Below are 19,537 nucleotides of genomic sequence, written 5' to 3'. Positions count from 1 at the left end.
GATTCTATCTTTTTTCTGTTCTCTATTTCATTTATTTTTGCTCTAATTTTTATTATTTCCCTTTTTCTGGTGCCCAGGGGCTTCTTTTGCTGTTCTCTGTATATTTGTTTGAGTTGTAGGGCTAAAGTTTTGATTTTGGCCTGTTCTTCTTTGTTGGGTGCATTTATTGCTATAAATTGGCCTATAAGAACTGCCTTTGCTGTGTCCCAAAGGTTTTGTTATGATGTGTTTTTATTCTCATTGGTTCTAGGAATTTTTTGATTCCCTCTTTGATTTCTTCTGTTACTAGTTGTTTTTAAGCAAAGTGTTATTCAGTCTCCCTGTATGTGATTTTTTCCCTTGCTCTTCTTGTTACTGATTTCTATTTTTATGGCATTGTGATCAGAGAGAATTCTTTGTATTATTTTGATGTTTTGGATTTTATTGAGGGCTCTTTCTGGCCTAAAATGTGGTCTGTTCAGGAGAATGTTCCATGTGCATTGAAAAAGAATATATACTTCGTTACTGTTGGGTGGAGTGTTCTAGATATGAATATGAGGTCAAGTTGGTTGATTGTGGCCTTTAGATCTTTTATCTTTGTTGAGTTTTTAGATATTCTGTCCTTCACCAAAGTGGTGTGTTGAAGTCTTCTACTATTATTGTGGAACTGTTTGTTTCTCTTTTTAGTTCTGTTAGAGTTTGTTTTATGTATTTTTTTAAAAATTATTTTTGTGCGTTAAGTGAAAGTTTACAGATCAAGGCAGTCTCTTACACAAAAATTTATGTACGCCTTGCTACGTACCCCCAATTGCTCTCCCCAAACGAGACAGCCCACTCCCTCCCTCCACTGTCTCTTTTCGTGTCCATTCCACCAGATTCTAACCCCCTCTACCCTCTCATCTCTCCTCCAGGGAGAGATGCCAGCATAGTCTCAAGTGTCCACCTGTTCCATGAAGCTCATTCCTTACCAGCATCCCTCTCCATCCCATTGTCCAGTCTAACCCTGTCTGAAGAGTTGGCTTTGGGAATGTCCTGTCTTGGGCCAACAGAAGGTCTGGGGGCCATGGCCACCAGCATCCTTCTAGTCTCAGGCGGACCATTAAGTCTGGTCTTTTTATGCAAATTTGGGGACTGCATCCCACTGCCCTCCTGCTCCCTTGGGGGTTCTCTGTTGTGTTCTCTGTCAGGGCAGTCATCAGTTATAGGCAGGCACCATGTATTTCTTCTGGTCTCAGGCTGATGTGGTCTCTGGCTGATGTGGCCCTTTCTGTCTCTTGGGCTCGTAATTACCTTGTGTCCTTGGTGTTCTTCATTCTCTGTCGGTCCAAGTGGGTTGAGACTAATTGATGCATCGTAGATGGCCGTTTGCTAGCGTTTAAGACCCCAGATGCCACTCCTTCAAGTGGGATGCAGAATGCTTTCTTAACAGATCTTATTATGCCAGTTGACTTAGATGTCCCCTGAAACTATGGTCCCCCCAATCCTGCCCCTGCTACGCTGGCCTTTGAAGCATTCAGTTTATTCAGGAAACTTCTTTGCTTTTGGTTTAGTCCAGTTGTGCTGACCTCTCCTGTATTGTGTGTTGTCTTTCCTTTCAGCTAAAGTAGTTCTTATCTGCTATCTAATTAGGGAATACCCCTCTCCTAGCCTCCCTCCCCACTCTTGTGACCATCAAAGAATATTTTCTTCTCTGTTTAAACTATTTCTCGAGTTCTTATAATAGTGGTCTTATACAATATTTGTCCTTTTGCAACTGACTAATTTCACTCAGCATAATGCCTTCCAGATTCCTCCATGTTATGAAATGTTTCACAGATTCATCACTGTTCTTTATTTATGCGTAGTATTCCATGGTGTGAATATACCAGAATTTATCTATTCATCTGTTGATGGGCATCTTGGTTGCTTCCATCTTTTTGCTATTGTAAACAGTGCTGCAGTGAACATGGGTGTGCATATATCTGTTTGTGTAAAGGCTCTTATTTCTCTGGGATGTATTCCCAAGGAGCGGGATTGCTGGATCATATGGTGGTTCTATATCTAGCTTTTTAAGGAAGCGCTGAATCGATTTCTGAAGTGGTTGTACCATTTTACATTTCCACCAGCAGTGTATAAGTGTTCCAGTCTCTCCACAGCCTCTCCAACATTTATTGATGTCTTCTTTTATAACCCAGTCATTTTTGAGGAAGGTATTTTTTTTTTTATTGTTCAGTTTCCAAGTGTCTGATTCCTTTTTCTTGATTTTTCTGTTATTGATTTCTATTTTTATAGTCTTATGGTCAAAGAAGATGCATTGTAATATTTCAATGTTTTGGAATCTGCTAAGGCTTGCTTTATGACCTAATATGTGGTCTATTCTAGAGAATGTTCCATGTGCACTAGGAAAGAAAGTATACTTGGTTGCTGTTGGGTGGAGCATTCTGTATATGTTTATGAGGTCAAGTTGGTTGACTGTGGATTTAGATCTTCTGTGTCTTTATTGAGCTTCTTTCTGGATGTCCTGCCCTTCACCAAAAGTGGTATGTTGAAGTCTTCTACTATTATTGTGGAGCTGTCTATCTCACTTTTCAATGCTGATGGAGTTTGTTTTATGTATCTTGCCGCCCTGTCATTGGGTGCATAAATATTTAATATGGTTATATCTTCTTGTTCCTTCCTTATCCTTTGTGGTGGATTTAACTTTAAAGTCTATTTTGTCAGCAATTAATATTGCCACTCCTGCTCTGTTTGAATTGTTGTTTGCTTGATATATTTTTTTGCATCCTTTGAGTTTTAGTTTGTTTGTGTCTCTGAATCTAAGGTGTGTCTCTTGTAGGCAGCATATAGATGGATTGTGTTTTTTAACCCATTCTGTCAATTTCTGTCTCTTTATCAGTGCATTTGCGTTCAGGGTAATTATGGATAGGTATGAATTTAGTGCTGTCATTTTTATGTCTTTTTTGTGTGTTAGTTGACAGTTTCTTTTTCCCACTTAATTTTATGTGCTGGGTAGATTATCTTTATATATTGTCCTCTCCTTATATTTGTTGTTGTTGATTTTGTTTCTGCAGAGTCTCTATTTTTTAATTGTATTTTATTTTGATGTGTAGGATAGTTTATCTACTTTGTGGTTACCTTATTATTTACCCCTATTTTTCTAAATTTAAACCTAACTTTTATTTCTATGTATCACCTTGTCTTCCTCTCCATATGGAAGATCTATGACTACATTTCTTAGTCCCTCTTTATTGTTTTAATGTTGTCTTCTTTTACATAATAACATTGGTGTTTCCCTATTTTGAGAGTTTTTTTTGTCTTGATTTATTTTTGTGATTTCCTTGTTTGGATTGACTTCTGATTGCTCTGCCTGATGTTCTGTTCTTGGATTGATAGCTGATACTATTGTTTTCCTATGCAAAGAACTCCCTTTAGTATTTCCTATAGTTTTGGTTTGGTTTATACAAATTCCCTAAACTTCTGTTTATCTGGAAATGTCCTAATTTTACCTTCATATCTGAGAGACAGTTTTGCTGGATATATAATTCTTGGCTGGCAGTTTTTTTCTTTCAGTTTTTTATGTACGTCATCCTATTGCCTTCTTGCCTGCATGGTTTCTGCCAAGTAGTCTGAGCTTATTCTTACTGACTCTCCTTGGTAGGTGACTTTTCATTTGTACCTGATTGCTCTTAAAATTCTCTATCTTTGGTTTTGGTTAGTTTGATTATAATATATCTTGGTGACTTTCTTTTAAAATTTACCTTATGTGGAGTTTGATGAGCATCTTGGATAGATATCTTCTCATCTTTCACAATCTCAGGGGAGTTTTCTGCCAACAAATCTTCAACAATTCTCTCTGTATTTTCTGTTATCCCTCCCTGTTCTGGTACTCCAATCACTCGTAGGTTATTTCTCTTGGTAGAGTCCCACATGATTCTTAAGGTTTCTTCATTTTTTTAAATTCTTCTATCTGATTTTTTTCAAATATTTTGATGCCACATGCTTTATCTTTAAGCTCAGAAATTCTGCCTTCCACTTGCTCAGTTCTGCTCCTCTGACTTCTATTGAGTTGTCTACTTCTGTACTTTTATTGTTAATCTTCTGAATTTCTGATTGCTGTCTGTGGGTTTTTCCAGCTCATTAAATTTTTCATTATGTTCTTGAATAATCTTTTTAATTTCTTCAACTGCTTTATCTGTGTGTTCCTTGGCTTGTTCTGCATATTGCCTGATCTCCTTCCTGATGTCTTGAAGTGTTCTGTATATTAATCTTTTGTATTCTGCCTCTGGTAATTCCAGGAAGGTACTTTCATCTAGAAGATCCCTTGATTCTTTGTTTTGAGAGCTTTTTGAGGTTATTTCTTTATGTGACTTGATATTGACTGTTGTCTCTGAACCATCTCTAAGTTATTATATTAGTTTATTTTATGTTTGCTTACTGTGTTGAAGCTTCTTGCTTTGTGTTGTTTTGATATGCCCAAAAAAATTGCTTGAATGAGTAGCTTGATTGTTTTTGCCTTTGGAGCTCTGACATCCCGTCTCCAGATGGCTAGAGCTGTTATCAGGTATATCAGTCTAGGAGTCCATTCACTTTTCTTGTATGAATTCAGCTCAGGTGTCCAGGTAGCTGATCATCAAGTGCGTGGTACAGGCTCTGTCCTACAGTCTTAGAGGGGCAGGGGTGATTGTTGTAGTTATTGGTATCTGGTTACAGCATGGTGTTATGCTCTGAACAAGGCAGGGGGCTGAAAATCATCCCTCAAGTGTCTCTGGGGAAAGCACTTCCCTGTTCCCTAGAGCATACAGGTGGGTGGGTTCTGTAGATGGATCATGGGCACCCAGTGTTTTTGGTTGTAGGAACTGGGAGGTACCAGTTATCCTTGGAGCCCTGTCGTGGGTGGCTGGGTGACCTGAGTGGAGCCCCTGATGTGGGTAGGTGAGGACCCTGTTTAATAGGCAAAGCAAGGTCAAACATCAAACATCTAACTCTCTGCCACACAGCTGAAGCGGTTGGAGGCTGCCAACAAGGGTCTGTTCTCCTGAAATAGGCCCACACAGGTCCATGCAGAGGGGAAAGTTACTCAAAGTCCTTGGACTGTTTATGTCTGGACAGGAGCCGCTTCTGTCCCGAGTTTTCCCGGTTAGTGGAGCTGGCAAATTATCTTTTCCCCAGTTGCAAATTTATTCCTTCTCCAGGTCTGGGAGGATGGCTCTAGGTGCTCAACGGGGCCTATCTCAGGCCCGGGGAAATCAGCCTCTGAAGCCAGCTTGGGAGGGGTCGTGGGCAGTAAAATATATGCAAGTAGTTAGCTTTTGCAGAGAGAGCTGTTCTCCGTTTCCGGAGCTATGTGGCTGGCTGCTTTTCCCTGAGGAAAGTGCAGCTGAACGCTACTACCAGCCCACCGCAGCTGCTCCCAGGAATGGTGCCTGAGAGGTTCCAGGAATTCAAGTCTGGTAACTCCTCTCCGCTTCTGAACCATTTCTTCCTCCTCCTGACCCTCTGTTTGTTTTCAAACCTTGCCTTTGATGTTCAGGGCTCCTAGATTGTCGTAAATATACTCATTTCACTTGTTTTTCAGGTCTTTGTTGTAAGGGGGTTCACCAGAAGCATCTGTCTATTCCGTCATCTTGGCCTGCTTGTTTTATGTGTTTTTGACTTTGTAATTGGGTATGTAGGTATTTATTAATGTCATGTCTTCTTGGTGGATTGTCTCTTTAATCATTTTGTAATGCCCTTGTTTGTCTTTTATGGCGGATTTTGCCTTAAAGCCTGTTTCATCGGAGATTAGTATTGTCACTCCTGGTTTTTATTGTTACTGCTTGCTTCATATATTTTTTCCATCCTTTGAATTTTAAAACAATGCATATTTTTATAGTACTTTGCACTTTACAAATGTGTTTTGCTGTCGTTGTTGTTAGGTGCCATCAAGTTGGTTCTGACTCATAGCAACACTACGTACAACAGAATGAAGCATTGCCCAGTCCTGCGCCATCCTCACAATCATCACTACGCTTGAGCACATTGTTGCAGCTACTGTGTCAGTCCATCTCACTGAGGGTCTTTCTCTTCTTCACTGACCCTCTGCTTTACCGTGTATGATGTCCTTCTCCAGGGACTGATCCCTCCTGATAACAAGTCTAAAATGCGTGAGATGAAATCTTGCCGTCCTTGCTTCTTAGGAGCATTTTGGCTGTACTTTTTCTAAAACAGATTTGTTGATTCTCTTGGAAGTCCATGGTATATTCAATATTCTTTGCCAACACTATAATTCAAAGGCATCAATTCTTCTTTGGACTTCCTAATCCATTGTACAGCTTTCACATGCAGATAAGATGATTGAAAATACTATGGCTTGGGTCAGGCGCACCTTATTTCTCAAGGTGACATCTTTGCTTTTTAACACTTTAAAGAGGTCTTTTGCAGCAGTTTTGACCAATGCAATCCCCCATCATTTGATTTCTTAACTGGTGCTTCCATGGACCTTGATTGTGGATCCAAGAAAAATGTAATCCTTGACAACTTTAATATTTTCTCTGTTTATCATGATGTTGCTTATTGGCCCAGTTGTGAGGATTTTTGTTTTTATGCTGAGTTGTGATCCATGATCCATAATGAAGGTGATAATCGTTCTTCTTCATCAGTAAGTGCTTCAAGTCCTCTTTACTTTCAACAAGCAATATTGTGTCATCTGCATTTCGCAGGCTGTTAATGAGTCTTCCTTCAATCCTGATGCCACATTCTTCTTCATATAGTCCAGCTTCTCAGATTTTTTGCTTAGCATACATTGAATAGGTATGGTGAAAGGATACAACCCTGATGCATACCTTTCCTGACCTTAAACCACACTCTACCCCTTGTTTTGTTCAAATGAGTGCCTTTTGGTTATGTACAGGTTCTTTATGAGCACAATTAAGCCTTCTGGAATTCTTATTCTTTGTAATACTATCCATAATTTGTTGTGGTTCACACGGTAGAATGCTCTTACATCGTCAATAAAGCACAGTTAAACATCTCTCTGGTATTCTCTGTCTTCAGCCAAGATCCATCTGACATCAGTAATAATATCCCTTATTCCATATCCTCTCCTGAATCCAACTTGAATTTCTGGCAGTTCCTTGTCTATGTACTGCTGCAACTGGTTTTGAATTATCTTTAGCATAATTTTATTTGTGTGTGATATTAATAATATTATTTGATAGTTTCCTCATTCTGTTGGATCACCTTTCTTTGGGATGAGCACGGATATGGATCTCTTCCAGTGAGTTGGCCAGGTGGATGTTTTCCAAATTTCTTTGCGTAGACCAGTGAGTGCTTCCAGTGTTGCATCCAGTAGTTAAAACATCTCAACTGATCTTTTGTCAATTCCTGGAGGCTTGCTTTTTGCCATTCCCTTCAGTGCAGCTTGGACTTCTTCCTTCAATACCATGCCTCTTGATGATATGCTACCTCCTGAATTGGTTAAACATCGACCAATTCTCTTTGATAGAGTGACTCTTTATATTCCTTCCATCACCTTTTGATGCCTCCTGCATTGTTCAGTTTTTTGCCGTTGGAATTCTTCAGTATTGCAACTTGAGTCTTGAATTTTTTCTTCATTTCTTTCAGCTTGGGAAATGCTGAGTGTGTTATTCCATTTTTGTTTTTTAACTGCAAGTCTTTGTACATTTCATTATAATACTTTATTTTGTCTTCTTGAACTGCCCTTTGAAATCTTCTGTTCAGCTCTTTTACTTCATCATTTCTTCTGTTCTCTTTAGCAATTCTGTGTTCAAGAGCAAGTTTGAGTCTCTTCTGATACCGATTTTGGTCTTTTTCTTTCTAACCTTTTGGTTTCTTCATGTATGATGTCCTTGATGTCATCCCACAACTTGTCTGGTCTTCAATCATTAATGCTCAGTGGATTAAATCTATTCCTGAGATGGTCTCTAAGTTCAGGTGGAATAGATATACTCAAGGTCTTACTTAGGCTGTCATGGACTTGTTTTAATTTTCTTCATCTTCAGCTTGTGCTTGCATATGACCAGTTGATGGTCTGTTCTGCAGCCAGCCTCTGGCTTTGTTCTGACTAATGATATTGAACTTCTCCATTGTTTCTTTCCACAGATAGAGTCAATTTTATTCCTGTGTATTCCATCTGGTGAGGTCCATGTGTATAGTTGCTCTTTATGTTGTTGAAAAAAGGTTCTTCCAGTGAATAAGCCTATCATGCCATCTCTGGTGTCATTTCTGTCACCAAGGCCATGTTTTCCAATTACTGATCCTTCTTCTTTGTTTCCAACTTTTGCATTCCAGTCACCAGCAATTATCAATGCATCTTGATTGCATGTTTATCAATTTCAGAATGCAAGAATTGGTAGAAATCTTTAAATTTTCATCTTTGGCATTAGTGGTTGGTGCATCAGTTTGAATAATAGTTGTGTTAACTGGTATTCTTTGTAGGAGTATAAGTATTATCCTGTCACTGACAGTGTTTGAGTATTTTGAGTACCTTCCAAGCTGAGGGGCTCATCTTCTGGCAGTATATCAGAATGTTCTGCTGCTATCCCTAAGGTTTCACTGGCTAATTTTTTTCAGAAGTAGAATATCAGGTCCTTCTTTCTAGCCTGTCTTAGCCTGGAAGCTCTTCTGAAACCTGTCCACCATGGTGACCCTGTGGTATTTGAAATACCAGCAGCATAGCGTCTAGTATCATAGCAACACACAAGCCACCACAGTATGACAAACTGATAGATGAGTGGTTGTAAATATGTTTTACATACCTTTAATTACTCAGCTATTTTAGAAGATCAAAAACAAAAATTGGGATAAAGTGAAAGGAAGAGACAAGAAAGCCCTTAATCAGGGTGGCATGTTAGGCTCAATGCTTAGATGGTTGAGCAACCAGTTGCCTGTAGCAATGTCTGACACAGGTTGCTGCTGACTCTCCCTCTTCCCTATTTTCTTCTCATTGTCCTGGAATCCCACCCTGTAAATTACCATACACAAGTCTTTGTCCCAGGCTCTGCTTTCTGGGGAACTGAAGCTAAGGCAGGGCTACTTAAAGCAATTGCTTTGTGCTTTTGCTCGTCCATGGTATGCACTTGCTAAATGTGTTATTTATTTTGTCTGTGGCTCATTAACTCAGGTGGTTCAAATGAGACCAAGCTAATAAATGCACACTGAGGTGATCCAGTTAGCTTCGTTTTCTTCCATGAGTAGATTTCCAACCAGAAGTACTGAGGGTATGCGTCGTCATCTATAAAGCGGAGAAAGAAGGAGCTTTCATGTACTACCAGAATGCTTGAAGGGTGCTTGTATTCCCATCCCTTCCCTACTCCACAGATTCCAATATGGCTTTCGCCACACTTGTTTATTGTAGATATTTTCTTAACTCTCTCATTCCAAACATACACCCAGAACGCAGTGCATACAAGTATTACTCAGTTCTCTTGTTTATACCTCAGGGATGCCTTTCTAAACTCTTCTTTCTCCACTGCCCTGCTTCTTTCCCCACTGCCTTTGCCCTAGTTTAGAATCCTGACCTTTTTCTCCTGGACCATTGCAGTCACATCCTATCTGATTTTATTATCTCTATTCTCTTCCATTCTACTCCATTTTATACTACTACCATAATGACCTTTCTCAACTGCAAGTCTGTATATGTCTCTCCCTACCTTAAAAACAAGAACTGTAAACAAATTTGAAAAACAAAAAATGGTTTCCTGTTACCTACAGGATTAAATCCAAACTCTTGGGTTTATTTTTATCCTCATGCCATGTTTCACAATATATTCTTTGCCTATCTCTTGAATGTCTTTTGCTCAAACATGCCAGTGTTCTCCTCCTTGCTCTTCTCTGCTCTCCTAGAATGCATTTCCTTTTCTCCTACTTATTCTTGAGACTTAACCTAAATTTCGATTCTTCTGTGAAGCCTTCCAAGGCTTTTCTAGGAAGATTGCTCTATCTTGTGTGTTTTCACATTTTTTTTTTCGTTTTTTAACAACCTACTTTGTTACATTTATTACTGAATGGAAAATATCCAACTTCTTAATTAGTTACTGAAAAAACTTTCCAACATCTTGGATTCGTCGTCCACATTAGACTATGAACTTCATAAGAGTAGGACCTGTGTTTTAGTTCTTCTATCTTCTGCACCTGTCTCTTCCAGGTGCTGAGAAAATGTATTTTGGAAACTGGAGGGATCTAGAAATTTATCATTTTTCCTAAAAAACCAACTGCAAGTTCATGTGATGCAATTGGTGGTGAATCACTAGCATTGCTTTGTAGCCAATGTGAAGGGAAATCTAAATTTGAAACCTCAGATTGTGTTTGTACAGAGTCCATGACTGCTGGTATATGAGACACTTTAGAAGAAAATCTTGGATTAAGTCATCCACATTCTTGTTGTGGATAGAACCCACTGAACTGAAGGTCAGATCTAGAAGAGGGCTGAGTTTTCACTGACTAAGTAGAGTAATATTCTGCATCTCTTTCTGGATAGCCCAAACCCAAAAAACCTATTGCCATGGAGTCGAATTCTGACTCATAGTGATCCTATAGGACAGAATGGAACGGCCCCATAGGGTTTCCAAGGCTGTAAATCTTTACAGAAGCAGACTGCTGCATTTTTCCCCCTAGGAGCAGCTGGTGGGTTCAAACCACTGACCTTTTGGTTAGCAGGCAAGGACAAAACCATTGTGCAACTGGAGCTTCTTTCTACATAGCCAAACCTGTTGCCCTTGAGTTGATCTGCCCCATCGGGTTTCCGAGGAGCAGCTGGTGGATTATAACTGGAAGCTTTTTGATTAGTGACTGTAGCTGTTAACCACTGCACCAACAGGGCTCCTGTAGATAGCTAAACCCAGAACCCAGTGCTGTCTAGTCGATTCCGACTCATAGCAACCCTATAGGACAGGGTAGAACTGCCCCACAGAGTTTCCAATGAGCTAGTGCCTGTTAAATGATTGAATCAGCAGTTAGTAACATTAAATATTTCCTGTGTAGCAAGGAGGTTGCAGTTCACAATTATCTATTCTGGACTCCACGGAGAAGTGATAATTAGGTGCTAAATGTTAACCGGATTACAGCAGAGATTGCTCCCACCAGTCATTTAACACCTCATCAGGGGTCAGACCCTGAATGTTGTTTTTCACTCACTCTTCCTGCGCAGCTTCCTCTTCCTGACCTTTCTACAACCGTCTATATTTTATCTTTCTATCCAATTTTGGGACAGCCACATCTGTTCACCTTCTTGATAGAATCAGCATCCTTGGTACATAAGCTAGAAGCCTGTGACCCTTATAAGTTGGTAGAAGGAGCTGAGAGGTTCAGGGTGACTCTAAATTTTCCCCAGAAAGGAGCATTTACTATTATCATAATGGCAAGCATGTATCGCTTACTTCCCATGTGCAAGATAACCTGCAAGTGCTGGACAAGGATTCCCTGGTTTGCGATGTGTTGTGTATTATTATCATCCCTCGCTAGAGATGCGGAAGCTAGAGCTGTATGCAGGTTTAAGATTACGTTCAGGCTGAGAGAACTCAGAGCTTGTTAGCCACTGTGCTGTCTATGGTCCCCAAAAGTTACTGTATATTGGGCACTTCTCATTTGGCACCAAGAAGGGAAAGGATCACCATTCCACTCTTCATATTCAGTACTTCCAGAATAAGGATACTGTTTCCTCACCCATAGGACAGATTCTGAGTATCTGATGGTTTTAGGAAGGAGTGCTGCCAGGGACCCAACTGAAAAAATTTCCTAGGCAATAGGTTATTATTGGGAATTTTCCAGGATGTCAGCCTATTTCTGCCCTTTTTGTTCCCTCTGAGAGTCCAAAAATGCAGGTTGTTGCAAAAACTTTCAGATAAATGGGGTTAATGTCTACAGAATTTGAGCTGATCTAGAGAAGACCGGAAAGACAGAGACTCAAGGGTATCAGTTAAAATATATGTATTCATCAGTGTCTCATACCACACATACCAGTTGCCATGGCGTCGATTTTGATTCATGGTGACCCCATGTGTGTCAGTGTAGAATGTGCTCCGTAGGGTTTTCAATGGGCTTATTTTTTGAAAGCAGATTGCTAAGCGTTTCTGCAGAGGCACCTCTGGATGGACCTGAATCTCCTTCCTTTACACGTACTGGCCGAGTGTTAACCATTTGTACCACCCCACTGTCCCAGATCACTTAAAATGTCATTCTTGAAGGGCTTTATGATTTTATTTCTATATTCATTACACAACAAAAGTTTCAAGATGTTACTTATGTAGTAATTACCAATTTTTTTCCCCCAGTGGTATTTCTTTTTTATTCTGCCATTACAATAGAGTATTTGTATAAACGATTGTCTGGTAAACAATAAATTTCCATTCATTTTGACTATCAATTGTGGATTTTTTGGGGGAAGAGACAAGTGCTACATGACTCAAAGCATTTTTATTCTTTTGCGGTAGTAAATCTAGCAGTTTTTACAGTCATTTTTTGTTCCCAACTTATATTTTGTTCTGAAAATGTCTTTCAACACCGATAAAATGTACCAATAAAATGGACATTATTGCTGTACCTTCCCTTTGAACCAAATCCACTATGAATATACATGTTGCTTAAATTGTTTGGCTGCATAAATTTCTAAATATTGCCCATCAGTTGTACTTTCAAAAATGTAATTTCAGCCCCCACTGACTTACTTGCCATCCAGGACACTTTCAATTTGTTATTCTGACATTTTCTGTAGATGGTTGTTTTTGCACTTCTTTTTCAGCATGTATTTTCTTAGTGTTAACTATATATCTGGTCTGATCTTGGGACAAACTCACTTAGCATTTTAATCTAAGTCTCACTTAATCCTTGTCACTGAGCTGATACAGACTGCACATTTACAATGCCAGTTTAATCATTCTAGAAGCATTTGGCCATGAATAAAAGAAGGCTGCAGCTGTTCCAGGTTGCAGGCTGGAGGAGTCCCTTCTTGAATTTGATTCCTTGCTTGCAGGAGAGACAAATATCAAATATGTTGGATTTTTACCTTAAGCTGCTGCGTCTCCCAAGCTCACCAAACATTGTATTAAAATACTGTTCGTCTTCTGAGCTCTACTAGTCAACCACAGGAAAAGTGACAGTGATTTTTGAGTCTTTTACAGTTGCTTCATCTTTCATTCCTTTCCTCATCCCTATAAAGAAGCAATTTGCACTTAATGAGTATTTGGGAAACAACATGGCAGGGAGGGATGGGCATACAAATTTGGACATTCCCACTCCTCACCCCCTACCATACACACATACCACACACACACCACACACACACACACACACAAATTTCTTTGTTGTTGAGACCCCTAGAAATGAACCTTGCTAATGCTGTATTTTTGTGGTTCAATGGTGTATAGTTGTACAAAATGAATTAGACAGTAGCTATTGGGCTTTTCCTCTTATAGTTTTGAATGCTTGGAGTCTGAGGTCAGGGTATCAGCAGGGCTATGTTCTCTCTGTCAGGCCTAGGGGAAGATCCGACCTTGTCTGTTCCAGCTTCTGGTAGCCCCAGGCCATTTCTTGGGATTCCTTGGTTTGTAGATGCACCTTCACATGGCAGTTTTCCCCTGTGTGTTTCTCTGTGTCTCCTCTCTTTTATAGGACACCACTCAGATTGAATTAGGACCTACCTGCTTCAGTATGACCTCAGGTTAACTGATAACATCTTCAAAGATCCTGTTTTCAAACAAGGTTATGTTCACAGGTCCAGGAGTTAGGGCTTCAGCATAAATTTTAAGAGGACACAATTCACGTAACATCCTCTCATATCTTTGTGTAGGACTGTCCTTCCCCATTCTCATAAACATTATTGCCATCCACCCTGTCTCTTCTTTCCAGCTGCCTACATGGTTTTCTAAACATTGCAAAGGATGCTCTGGACATTTGAGTTTATGATCTTCTGTTTCCATCAGAAGAGACTAAATTATGGAAACAAATAATGTCACAATCTCATTGGCTCAAAACCTCAAAGGTTCATTTCTTGCTCATACTACATGATTATTGCAGGTTGTGGGCTCTGTCTCTCCTAGGGACCTCACTGAGGGAAGCTCCATCTTGACTGTAGAGGCAGGAGAAAGGGACTGTGGCAAATGGAGCGCTGACCTTTAAACCTTTTGTCCAGAGATGACTTCATCACTTCCTGCTCACATTTCATTGGCTAAAGGAAATTTCAGCACAATCCTACCTGTGCCTGGAAGGAGAACGCAATTTATTTGATCAATAGCACTGATGACCACCACACCCTGGGGATACACCGTTCCCTTGGAAATTGCAAGGTACAGTCTGCTTGTTGCAGTGTTTCCTCATTCATATTCCAGGTTCAGCTCAATACATAATCCAAGACTGGCTACCCTATTTGTGGGGTCCAGTGTAAATGAATATGTTAAAAAATTAAGAGTTTCAAGGCAGTGACATCAGGACATGAAAACATATATGGGTTCTTCTAAGCGTGGGACCCTGAGCAACTGTGCAGGTCTCCAGTCCATTGAAGGAATGTGGGAAGACAGGTTCTCTAGGAGCAGTAGCCTAGGATGCTAAATTAAATGTGTGTGCTTGCCCAGAGAGGCCACATAGAGTAAACAGGTTGCCTGCCTCTCACAGGAGGTGCTGCCAGGATAAGTAGGACAAGGTAAGGGTGAGGGTTTTTCCTTTGGGAATCCCTGCAGGAAGATGACCTTTAAATTCAAGGCACAATCATTCTCCCAACAGTGGTTTAATGACATTAATTACACCCCTGTATCTGAACTGTCTCATTCTTGTCGTTTCCTTAGACAAAAAAGATTGGGAACACCCTTCCCTGCTTTGACTTTCTCTGGGGGAGGAAATATAGTAGCCTGCCAGTAAACATTAGTAATGATTTCCATTTGCCTGTGTTCGTTTTGGCAAAGCAAAGCCAGACAAAAAAAAAAAAAAAAAAAGGGAGGGGGCAGTGGTGGTTCAGTGGTAGAATTTTAGCCTTCTACGTGGGAGACCCAAGTTCAATTTCTGGCCATTGTACTTCATGCAGAGCCACACCCGTCTGTCAGTGGAGTGTTGCATGTTGCTGTATGATGCTGATCACATTTCAGGGGAGCTTCCAGACTGAAATGGACTAGAAAAAAAAGGCCTGGAGATCTACTTCTGAAAATCAGCCAGTGAAAACCCTATGAATTACAATGGTCTGACCTGTAACCAATCCTAGGTCTATTGTGAGGTTGTAGTGAGATAATGTGAACAAAACACTTTGCATAATGCCTAGCACATGGTAAGGACTCTGTGTGTGTCTTTAGCTGTCAAGTCATCCCTGATCATGGTGACCCCACGCACAACGAGATTGAACCACTGTGACCCATAGGATTTTCACTGGCTGATTTTTCAGAAGTGGACTACCAGATGTTTCTTACAGGGATTCCATAAGGGACCCCATAAGTACTAATTATTACCAATCTTCTTGTGGAAGAGTTTAGAGATACCAAAAATTTGACGGTTGCAATAAGTGTTTTCTTAGTCATCTTTCTTTAAAATACAAGTGCTCCTATCCAGAGACAACTCGTTCCTGACTACAATGACCTCTACTCTTCCCCATACTTGTGGACAAAGCCTAGAGATGATTGCAGTTTCTTTCAACATCACATTACAGCACGGTGGTGATGAAAAGTAAGAATTATCACACTTATGTGCGTTAGTGCCTCTTGTACCTTCTCTTTTAGTCATTGCCCTTTAAAGTCTTGGGATAACAGACAGAAGGACACAAGTTAGTTTGGCTAAAAATGACGGGGATATTTTTATTGTTTTCAGGCAGAGAAAAAGAACCACATAGCAAATGGACAATGCAATCTTCCCAAATTATAACTGGGTTGACAGACTGGAAAAACATCACCAGCCAGAGTCATCTGCATTGGTGGTATCTTTGGATTTCACAAGTGAGTCATCCATATCCTTCACCCAGTGAGTCAGCTATGCCCCTGAGTAGCACCAAGCATACTGTGGTTAAGTATGGAGACCATATGACACCCGTCCTAGTGGAAAGCAAACTTGCCATTTATATCACCTACAGTGACAATTCATTGAATTTCAGGTGAATGATGGTCAGTTAGCTAGGGCTCTTTTACCTGACCGTGAAAATCATAGAGAAGTTGTGGGAGAGATTTACTTTCTGGGAAAGCAACTAACTATGAAGTCACACTGCATAAGCAGTGAGAGCCATGGCGAACATAAGGAAACAGAAACAAGCCTTGTCTGCTCTGATTGTTCATGGATGTAAATTAGCTCAACAAGAGAAGGCTGTCAGTGGGAGAATTTTGAGGTGTTACTCTGTCACAGGTTTATATTCTCTTCTGGGCATATGCATTTTATATAGGAGGAGAGTCGGAGCAGGGGTGGTGATGGCAGTGTTGGTGATCATGGGACCAGAAGGGGCCAAGTCATGGATTGCACATTATGGAATTTTAATTATAACTCTGAGTTAGTTAGAGCATAGGTAGCTAAAAACCTAAAGATAAGGTCTTCAAATCCCACACAGGCCAGTTACCATCTTTCTATTTGATTGTCACAATCAGAAGACCTAGCTTTTCATCACGGAAGAGGAGAGAGTATGTGTGGATCAGTTCAATGCTATCACGGGGATTGGCAGACAATTCAAATCACATACCTCTACAGTAGGCTGATAACATTTAATGTAAATCTTAATTGTTCATTCTAGGAGAGAAGACTGGTAGGGAGAAAGGTTAAAAAGAGATCAAATAAGGAGTGAGCCACTGACTAGTTGAAAATTTTGTTAGATTCTTACATTTGGAGCTGGGGTGGTGTCTTAGTTTCCTAGTGTTGCTGTAACAGAAATACCACAGTTCAGGAAGCTAGAAGTCTGAATTCAGAGCACTGGCTCTAGGGGAAGGTTCTTTCTCTGTCAGCTCTAGGGAACAATCTTGGCCTCTTCCAGCATTTTTTGGCAGCCTTCACATGGCATGTATCTTCTGTGTCTAATCTTCTCCTTTTATAACTCAGAAGTGATTGGGTTTGGAACACATGCTACGCTGATATGACCTCATTAATATAACAAAGAAAACTCTGTTCACAAATGGGATTATATCCACAGATACAGGGATTAGGATTCCAAAATATATTTTTTGAGAACTTAAATTAATCTATAACAGGTGGGATGTTGCTTTTCAGCCTTTCTAACCTCCCTGATGACATCTTCAGGGCTCCTCCACAGAACTCTTAAACCTGTTAGAGAGGTGCCAAGTGTCGAGGTGGTTAATTAGGGCAATGATCCAAACTGAGAGTAACAATTAAGCCTTTATTCACTTTTTATCTGTAGTTGGGCTTGAAATACTGCACATAGAATCCTGGAGAAGCTGTGCTCCTCAGGACCTTACGAACATAGTTTAAAAACTACTATAATAATTGATGGAGCCCTGATGGCACAGAGGTTAAGAGTGATGGCAAGCTACAGCTGCTAACCAAGAGATTGACAGTTTGAATCCACCAGTCCCCCCCTGGAAACCCTCTGGGGCAGTTCTGCTCTGTCCTGTAGGGTTGCTATGAGTTGGAATCAACAGCAACAGGTTTGGGTTTTTGGTTTTTGTAATACTTGGTAGAATGTAGGATTCCTTCACGAAGGAAAGAACTTGATAGAATGAAGGATTCCTTCATGAAGGAAAGATGTAGTTATTTAGCATTTTAGGGAGAATGTATCTTAATATATTCTGTGCAAAAATAGTTTATATTTGTTGGTAAACTTACTTTAATATACCAATTGATCATGCATTTGAAGGCATCTATTTCTTTGGCTGACAGGAACCAAGTTGGTTTTCTAGCTCCCAGCAAATATTTTTTTGTTCACTCTACATGAATGGATACCACGTCGTTTAAAATTAGGAAAGGTGGGCATCACGGTTGTATCTTTTCACCATATTTATTCAATCTGTATGCCGAGCAAATAATCAGAGAAGCTGGACTATATGAAGAAGAACACAGCATCAGGACTGGAGAAAGACTCATTAACAACTTGTGGTATGCAGATGACACGACCTTGCTTGCCCAGAATGAAGCACTTAACTGATGAAGACCAAAGACTACAGCCTTCAGTAGGGATTGCACCTCAGCATAAAGAAAACAAAAATCCTCAGAACTGGACCAATAAGCAACATTATGATAAATGGAAAAAGATTGAAGTTGTCAAGGGTTTCATTTTACTTGGACCTACAATCAAAGCCCATGGAAGCAGCAGTCAAGAAATCAAACGAAGTATTGCATTAGACAAACCTGCTGCAAAAGACCCCTTTAAAGTGTTCAAAAGTGAAGATGTCACTTTGAGGACTAAGGTGCACCTGACTCAAGCCATGGTATTTTCTTTTTTTGATAATGTCTATGGAGTTTCCATAACCTTACCTTGTACAAATTGTGCTGGCTTCCCCAATATTATGTACTGTCTTACCTTCACCAAGGTCACCACTTAACTGTTGTCTATTTAGTGTTTTCCCATCCCCACATCATGATATTTTTAATCACCTCATATGCATGTGAAACCTGGACAGTGAATAAGGAAGAATTGGTGCGTTTGAATTATGGTGTTGGTGAAGAATGTTGAATATACCACGGACTGCCAGAAGAATGCACAACAATGCCTTGGAAGGAGTACAGCCAGAGTGTTGCTTAGAAGGGGGGATGGCGAGACTTCATCTCGCATACTTTGGACATCTTATCAGGAGGGACTGGTCCCTGGAGAAGGACATCATGCTTGGTAGAGAGTCAACAAAAAACGACCCTTAATGAGATGGATTGACTCAGTGGCTGCAACAATGGGCTCAAACATAACAACAATTGTGAGGATGGTGCAGGACCAGGCAGTGTTTCATTCTGTTGTACATAGGATCTCTATGAGTCGGAACTGACTCGACAGTACCTAACAACAATATCATCATCATACACGTCTAAACTTTTGTGATTCTTCCATGAGGCAGGCTAAATAAGAACTGTCAATACTAGCATAAAAGCTTTTGTAAATGAGGAATTATTTATTGTTTATAGTCAATTTCATGGTTGCTCAGTAATTAGGAGCAGAGGAACAAGTCTTGCCAAATATCGATGCTTTGCTTCTCAAATCAGATTTGAAATAATGACATAATTATTCAGCATTTACACCGCATTTTCATATGAAGAAAATGTGTCCCGATTATTTTTATTGGTGGTGATCATGTACTTTTTGGGTTTTCCCTGCATTTCTATTGGTTGATGAGTGAATTGTTCTTTCTATATGAAAGAAAACAGAAACAACCTTGGGGTATAATATTCTATTTTCCACTTTTAAAATTCAATCTTAGATTTAAGTTGAAGATTCTGACTTCAGAATTCACTTGCATATTACTATTAATGGACTAAAATGAACCTTTGCTGATTTGTTTGCATGTTTCAGATATAAAATTGGCATTTTGGTTAAAACTGGATTTTTTGAAATTTCTTTTTTCTGGGATAATTGAAGTGAAAATTGCATATATAAGTAGCTCAGACAAGGTTTTAGATGCAATAGAAGCAAGTCTCAGTATCTGTGGATATAATTTTTTGGCAGCATGCCCTTCTGTCTTCACCCTTTTTT

General features: G+C 39.9%; 1 long non-coding RNA gene across 2 annotated transcripts in view; it reads left to right on the top strand.

Moving 5' to 3' along the window:
- Nucleotides 1–19,537, top strand: part of LOC126076420 (uncharacterized) — a 138,561-nt gene that overhangs the window by 75,999 nt on the left and 43,025 nt on the right. Inside the window, exons 2-3 of one of the 2 annotated variants that reach the window (XR_007517468.1) lie at nt 14,084–14,237; nt 15,739–15,863. This is a non-coding gene — a long non-coding RNA (uncharacterized LOC126076420). Of the gene's footprint in view, nt 1–13,991; nt 14,238–15,738; nt 15,864–19,537 lie in introns of both variants that reach the window. The other variant, XR_007517467.1, reaches the window with a different exon arrangement.

Source organism: Elephas maximus, chromosome 1 (genome assembly GCF_024166365.1).
Source record: "Elephas maximus indicus isolate mEleMax1 chromosome 1, mEleMax1 primary haplotype, whole genome shotgun sequence".
Taxonomy (NCBI): domain Eukaryota; kingdom Metazoa; phylum Chordata; class Mammalia; order Proboscidea; family Elephantidae; genus Elephas; species Elephas maximus.
The sequence above is the reverse complement of the archived record's forward strand: the minus strand, read 5'-3'. Positions and strand labels throughout refer to the sequence as shown.